Here is a 7,553-nt window from a genome sequence, read left to right as displayed (position 1 = left end):
TGATGTAGATAGGTTGCTATCCACTGATTTCTCTCTCTCTCTCTCTCTCTCTCTCTCTCTCTCTCTCTCTCTCTCTCTCTCATCAATTCCCTTCAGCAATGTACCTAATAAAGGCATAGGTTTATATCAAATATCCACTGGTGATTTCACCTTGTCTTTGGCTCTTATTAATTACAAAGTAACAGAAAATGTATCTCTCTCTCTCTCTCTCTCTCTCTCTCTCTCTCTCTCTCTCTCTCTCTATATATATATATATATATATATATATATATATATATATATATATATATATATGTGTGTGTGTGTGTGTGTGTGTGTGTGTGTGTGTGTGTGTACATATATTAGCAGACAAGTTTTACATATTAAGGTACAGAAGATGATTTATGATGAGAGCAACTGAAATTTTCAGGGTCCAAATCTTCGTCTCACATTAACTACACCAACTAGAAACGTAGTCAGAATCAAGGTAGTTGGTTGAAAAAGAACTACAGTAGTAATTTTTCACTTGGGACAGTATTATGTCTGCTGTCTGTCTGTCTGTCTGTCTCTGTAGTCCATTCCACAAAGAAAAATTTCTCTTTCGAGTGTTGTTCAATGTGTGCCATTGTTCTGTGAATCAGATGTTACCCATTCACGTGTCTAAGTCAACTTTGTGGTTAAATAATCAATACACTTTCTAAATACGACTGGCGTGTCTACTTCTCCAACAATCTGAGATTATAGTAACTTTATCTCATTTCATTACTTAAGACTATAGTTAATAGGATTTATTTAGGGAACTATTGATACTCTAGGCCACAATACTTCGATCACTAAAATATAAAGTGTTTCTGTCCATGAGTCTTCCTTTATAACTATTATGCCCTATTATACAAGGTCAGATAGGGTCATGACCTCCTTCCACATCTGTTTTAAGAACATTGTCATATCAACTTATTCCTCAAAGATTCTCCGTTACCAAAATAAACACACACACACACACATACATAAATATTTAATTCTAGTGAAAGCCACAGACAATTGCTTGATATCAGCTGGAAAAAAGTTTATATATATATATATGTATATATATATATATATATATATATATATATATATATATATATTATAATCTACTGTAGTCAATCTACTGAAATCATCAATAAGAACTGAATTAATAAAATATGATGAACCTATATAATATATATATATATATTATATAAGATATATAAAATCTAAATATAAAAATATATAAAATATATATATATATAAATTAGAATAACAAAATATTTAAAAATCATTACATTAAAATGAAGTTAACAGAATATATATATATATATACAGAACATATTAACTGACCGATATATATATATATATATATATATATATATATAAATATAACATATATATATATATATATATATATATATATATGTTTAAAAAACAAGTTGCAATGATGAAAAGTGATTCCAGTGATAAAGAAGGTCTTGGGGTTGGTGGTATCGATTTTCTGTCCTTTACTTAGAAGTAAGTCGAAAGGCCTAGCACCACTCCTTATCTTTGGATCCACTTTCCTTTTAACATTCAGGCATTATTTATATATATATATATATATATATATATATATATATATATATATATATATATATATATATATATATATATATATATATATATATATATATATATATATATATATATATATATTTTTTTCCAGATGATATCAAGCAATTGTCTGTGACTTTCACTAGAATTAAATATTTATGTATGTGTGTGTGTATGTTTATTTTCCCATACGTTAATAAAGAGTATGTAGGGTATTATTCAACGTTCAATCAGAAATGTACAAACAGGCTTGTTTAGACTTCAAACATAACTGTAAATACAGTTTTGTATTGCTAACAAAATTTTATATTCTGAGTGTAAAGGTGTTTGTATACACAGTCTTTCACGACCTGAATAACTGCCCTGTCATTCACTTACACGGACCTTTCATGAACCTTAATAATAGTTTATTTATTATACATTTTGTGATGTTTTCACACCAAACGCTAAAGGACACGAAGGAACATTAGCCTTCGACAGATAGGCCTCTCTGACCCCTAATAAGAGCTCTCTCAGATTTACGAGATGCAATTTGGGAAGGGAAGACGCAAGGTGTGTGTGTGTGTGTGTGTGTGTGTGTGAGAGAGAGAGAGAGAGAGAGAGAGAGAGAGAGAGAGAGAGAGAGAGAGAGATGAGAGGAGAGGTGAGGTGGGGTGGGTGTGAGATGTGAGGTGGGTGGGTGGTGGTGGAGGTGTGGGGTGAGGTGGGATGGGATGAGGTGAGGTGGGATGGGAGGTGAGTGGGGTGAGGTGAGGTGGGTGGGGAGGTGAGGGTGGGGTGAGGTGAGGTGAGGTGGGGTGGGGTGATGGGGTGTGGTGAATGTGAGGGTGGTGGGTGTGAAACATACAGTAAGATGGGGTGGGGTGGGGTTTATATTCTGGGTGGGTGGGTGAGGTTAGGTGGGCTGGGTGAGGTGAGATGAGGATGAGGTGAGATGAGGTGGGGTGGGGTGAGGAACATTAGGGATGGGGGTGATCCCTCATAAGGGTGAGGTGGGATGGGAGAGGGGAGACGGGGGTGGGGAGGACTTGAGGTGGGTGGGGTGAGGGTGAGGTGGGGGTGGGTGAGGTGGAGGGTGGGGGGGATGGGATGGGATGAGGTGGGGGGTGAGGGGTGGGTGGGTGAGGTGGGGTGAGTTGAGGTGGGATGGGGTGAGGTGGAGGTGGGGTGGGGTGACTTGAGGTGGGGTGGGGAGGTGGGGTGGGGTGACTTGAGGTGGGTGGGGAGAGGTGGGGTGAGGTGACTTGAGGTGGGTGGGGAGAGGGTGGGGTGGGGTGACTTGAGGTGGGATGAGGTGAGCTGAGGTGGGTTGGGGTGACTTGAGTTGGGGTGGGGAGAAGTGGGGGTGAGGTGAAGTGAGGTGGGATGAGGCGAGGTGAAGTGAGGTGGGATGGGGTGAAGTGAGGTGAGGTAAGGTGGGGTGAAGTGAGGTGGGGTGAAGAGAAGCTATCGACGTCAGAATGCAATGAAAAAAGAGCAGCAACAAGTGCCACATAGAAGTCCCTTCCCGGAGGAGGAGGAGGTCAGCAACATTCCTCCACGAATAAAAACCAGAACGAAAAGGTTCTTTCTGTACGAGGCCTCTGACCCTCCTCAGTCCATTTCAGCCTCTGTTCATTATGACCCAAAGTCGAATACAAGGGTCGTGTCATGTCAATTTGTGCCACAGACTTTCACTCATTTTCATTTATATGGACTCCTAATAAAAGATCGGTTTTCCCTTTAACTTTAGCTCATTTCGTCCTCTCTCTCTCTCTCTCTCTCTCTCTCTCTCTCTCTCTCTCTCTCTCTCTCTGGCCCAGTGCGAAGTTGGTACTCGGTAAAAAGAGCGTGATTTCAGTGCTGATATTATTCCGTAGGCCCCACTTTTTAAAAATAATTTCTCTGTTGTTGGAATTCTGACGTCGCCTTTCGTTGCTGTCATATTCAATACTGAACAGCAGCAAAACAAAACAAAGCAATGCTGACGTCACGTCATGAGATAAGACGCATGCGCGTGAATGACTTAGGATTCATTCAGCCGATTTAGTGAATGTCAATACTTTCAGTTAAACAAATGTTTGAGATGAGACAGGTCTTGTTAGCACCAATCGTTGATGATGATATGTTGTTGACATGACATGTCGGGTAATGGATTTGTCAATAGTACGAACAGTTTTATCCAATGTTAGTTTTTTTTTGTATTTATTTTTAGTCAGGGAGGAAAACATATTATCGCAGGCTCTCGACAAAAGAATTCAAAGTAGTTGTGTTTATCTTTATTGGATGGTTCTTGCATTCGTACATTCTTCTTCTTCTTCTTCTTCTTCTTTTCTTCTTCTTCTTCTTCTTCTTCTTCCTTTCACAATTACGATTTTAGCCTTTTCGTTATCACTTTAACCTCACCTAACACCAGCATTAAGTAGCCTTAGAAGAAATAGCACTAACAATGTTTACTATAAATCATATAGCTGTCGATTAACGAAGGTGTCTCAGCAATTTTTTGAGTGAGTGAGCATATGAGTGAGTCAGTGAGTCTGTGAGTGAGTGAGTGAGTGAGTGAGTGAGTGAGTCTGTCAGTGAGTGAGTGAGTCAGTCAAGTGAGTGAGTGAGTGAGTCAGTCAGTCAGTGAGTGAGTGAGTGAGTCAGTCAGTCAAGTGAGTGAGTGAATAAGTGAGTGAGTGAGTGAGTGAGTCAGTCAGTCAGTCAAGTGAGTGAGTGAGTGAGTGAGTCAGTGAGTCGTTGAGTGAATGAGTCAGTGAGTCTGTGAACGAATGAGTGAGTGAGGAAGCGAGTGAGTCTGTGAGTGAGCCAGACAAGTGAATAAGTGAGTGAATGAGTCATTGAGTGAGTGAGTCAGTGAGTGAATGAGTCAGTGAGAGAGTGAGTCAGTGAGTGAATGAGTCAGTCAGTGAGAATTTCAGTCAAGAATGTTTCAAGATCGATCGTCCTTTGTTCTGACTGAGAGCCGGGGAGTTTTTGTTTCCTAACTATTCATCAACTTTGTTTGGCCAACTTACCGAAGTTTTTCTTGCGAATTCGCGCTCAAGTTGCTGATGATGTAACAAAGTTATCTCTCTCTCTCTCTCTCTCTCTCTCTCTCTCTCTCTCTCTCTCTCTCTCTCTCTGCATAAAAGCACAGAGTTTTGTAAGTTGCTGAGCTTGCAGATTTTCCCTGTCGCTCCAATCATCTTTTTCTCACTTCCGCAGAAACTCGAAGGCAACTGCTCAGAAGTTGCGTTCAATCTCGTTCTTTTTAAACGGTGCTTTTTATGTCTGAGAGAAAAAAATCAGCTTCTTGCAGCTCTGCATTTCGGAAAGTATTGTTGCAATATTCTAAAAATAAAATGGTCAACTTGTCATTGCCTTTCGGTAAATATTACTACATTCTTCAGAAGACTATTGCCCACTTTGTCTTTGCATTTCGAAAAGTATTGTTGCAATATTCTTTTAAAAAGAATACTGTCAATTTTGTCTTGGCATTTCAGTAAATACTACTGCATTCTTCAAAAGACTATTGCCAACTTTGTCTTCGCATTTCGAAAAGTATTGTTGCAATATTTAAATTAAAAAAAATTGTTAATTCCACCATGCCTTGTCGAAAAAGAAAGAAATAAACAAATTAGGAATCTACAGACTCTTTTGATTACTTCTCAGGTATCGCATAGCAAATATCTCTAAAATAAAAAAAAAACTTGATTTATTATAGGCTAGATAAAACGCCACAATTAAACCCCAGCGGGGTTTCCTGAAGTTTTAAATTTTAAATAAACAGGTGAGGTCTTTTATTCCTATGTACCTGTGCTTGTGCATTGTAAAGCAGACGAATCTTGGATAATGCAAAAATAAATAAAAAAAAATCTATGAATGATTAATACATAGTCCAGCAGAAAACGAAATCTGTAAAGGATACGAAAATATAATAAGCTAAGAAATGAGAAGTGAATAGGGTTGTACTGTGTACTTATGTATGTATATATGTGTTGTATGTATATTATTTTCCAAATATGGTATATGGAGTCTTTGGCCTACGAGCAACTACAGTGAAGCCATCTGGTGTGAGGTGACGTAATTTTTCCTTTGTTATTTTCACAAGAAGAAGAAAAAGACCCTTGAAAGATCATCAAAGGCTGAAGCATATACGCGATCTCTCTCTCTCTCTCTCTCTCTCTCTCTCTCTCTCTCTCTCTCTCTCTCTCTCTCTTCTCTCTCTTTTATCTTTTGCAAGTAATGAACGAGGAACACTTCTCCAAGAGATATAAAAGATTAAATTTATGGGGGAAGGGAGAGAAAAAGCCATTTGAATATTGACGGCACAAGGAAATATGCCCCCCATCTCTCTCTCTCTCTCTCTCTCTCTCTCTCTCTCTCTCTCTCTCTCTCTCTCTCTCTCTCTTACTCTCTCTTTTGGCGATAACGCTAAAAGTTAGAAAGGTTTCTATGGAAAGGAAATACGATATAAAAGCTATTATAGAAAATAAATTTAACATGAATAACTATTGTACCAATTTGAAGAAAGATGACAATTAAAAATACACAAAATGTTCTCATTATATATAAAAAATAGACTAAAACTTTACTAAAAGTATATTTTCAGTTATAAAAAACTATTATAAGTTACTTTCACCGATTCGCAAAAGGGACAAGATAAAAATATATAAAAACAAAAGTCTAAAGGTCCCGAGTCATTCGAAAATGAAATCGTGGTGACAGGAATCAAATAAAATTTTGAGTTTCAAACGCGAAATGAATAATAGATTATTATGGGATCTCCTCTGTACCTTAAATATTCCTTAATCAAACCCATAATTCTGTTTGTTCTCTCGCCCGGTTTGCGATGGAAGGGGGACGCTTATGAGATTATGCGTTTTGATTCATACATTTCCTCTGCGTAAACAGGATATGACAACAGTAAAGCAGGATATGACAGCGTTAAAACAGGATATGGTAGCGATAAAACAGGATGTGACAGATAAAACAGGATATGACAACGGTAAGACAGGATAAGACAGTGGAAAACAGGATATGACAACGGTAAAACAGGATATGATAGCAATAAAACAGGATGTGACAACGGTAAGGCAGGATAAGACAGTGGAAAACAGGATTTGACAACGGTAAAACAGGATATGATAGCAATAAAACAGGATGTGACAGCGGTAAGGCAGGATAAGACAATGGGAAACAGGAAATGACAGCAGTAAAACGGTATAAAACAGTGGGAAAAAGGACATAAAAGCGATAAAACAGGATATGACAGCGGTAAAATAGCAAGATGGCAGCGTTCCAGAACTTGGTGAATATGCTTTGTAATTCTCTCATGAGCATCTGCGTCGCGTCAAACGTCTCATCTCCTGAAGTGGTTTTATTTGTCTTGGAAATGCGTCCGTCTTTCGCGGGCGCCATGAATGCATGAGGGAGACTTTAGGCAACAGTTTTATTTTCAACGCTTTCTAGACATAAGAATCCAGCCTAATTATGTCTGAGTTAAGTATTCTTGCATGATAAATTAGGAGACATCTACCATGCAAATGAGTCTGACATCCAGCCTATAAAGTCACCGAAGGTACTGACAAAAAATAATATTCAATTTCTAACCAGTTAATGTAACTAAGGAATCAACTCCTATGTTTATACAATGGCCGTAATAATGCACCTTTAGAATATATAAATATACTAAAAGAGTTATTTGGAAATATAAATCCCACTGAACTTCCTTCTTTAAGTAAATGGTTATATTTTCTTTTGAGCCTAAACCTGAAAACAAAATAATAACGGGTATATGATGTTATGTATACACACACAGCATAAATTATTACTCCTGTTTTCCCAGAACGAAAAACACCACCACCTTTAGTTTTTGGGAGATCGTTGTAGGACCAGACTTTATACGTACTGAGAGAGAGAGAGAGAGAGAGAGAGAGAGAGAGAGAGAGAGAGAGAGAGAGAGAGAGAGAGAGAGAGAGAGAGAGTTTTACTGTCGGAAAAGA

The sequence above is a fragment of the Macrobrachium rosenbergii genome, chromosome 15, assembly GCF_040412425.1.
Source record: "Macrobrachium rosenbergii isolate ZJJX-2024 chromosome 15, ASM4041242v1, whole genome shotgun sequence".
Lineage (NCBI taxonomy): Eukaryota > Metazoa > Arthropoda > Malacostraca > Decapoda > Palaemonidae > Macrobrachium > Macrobrachium rosenbergii.
Note: the sequence above shows the minus strand (reverse complement) of the source record.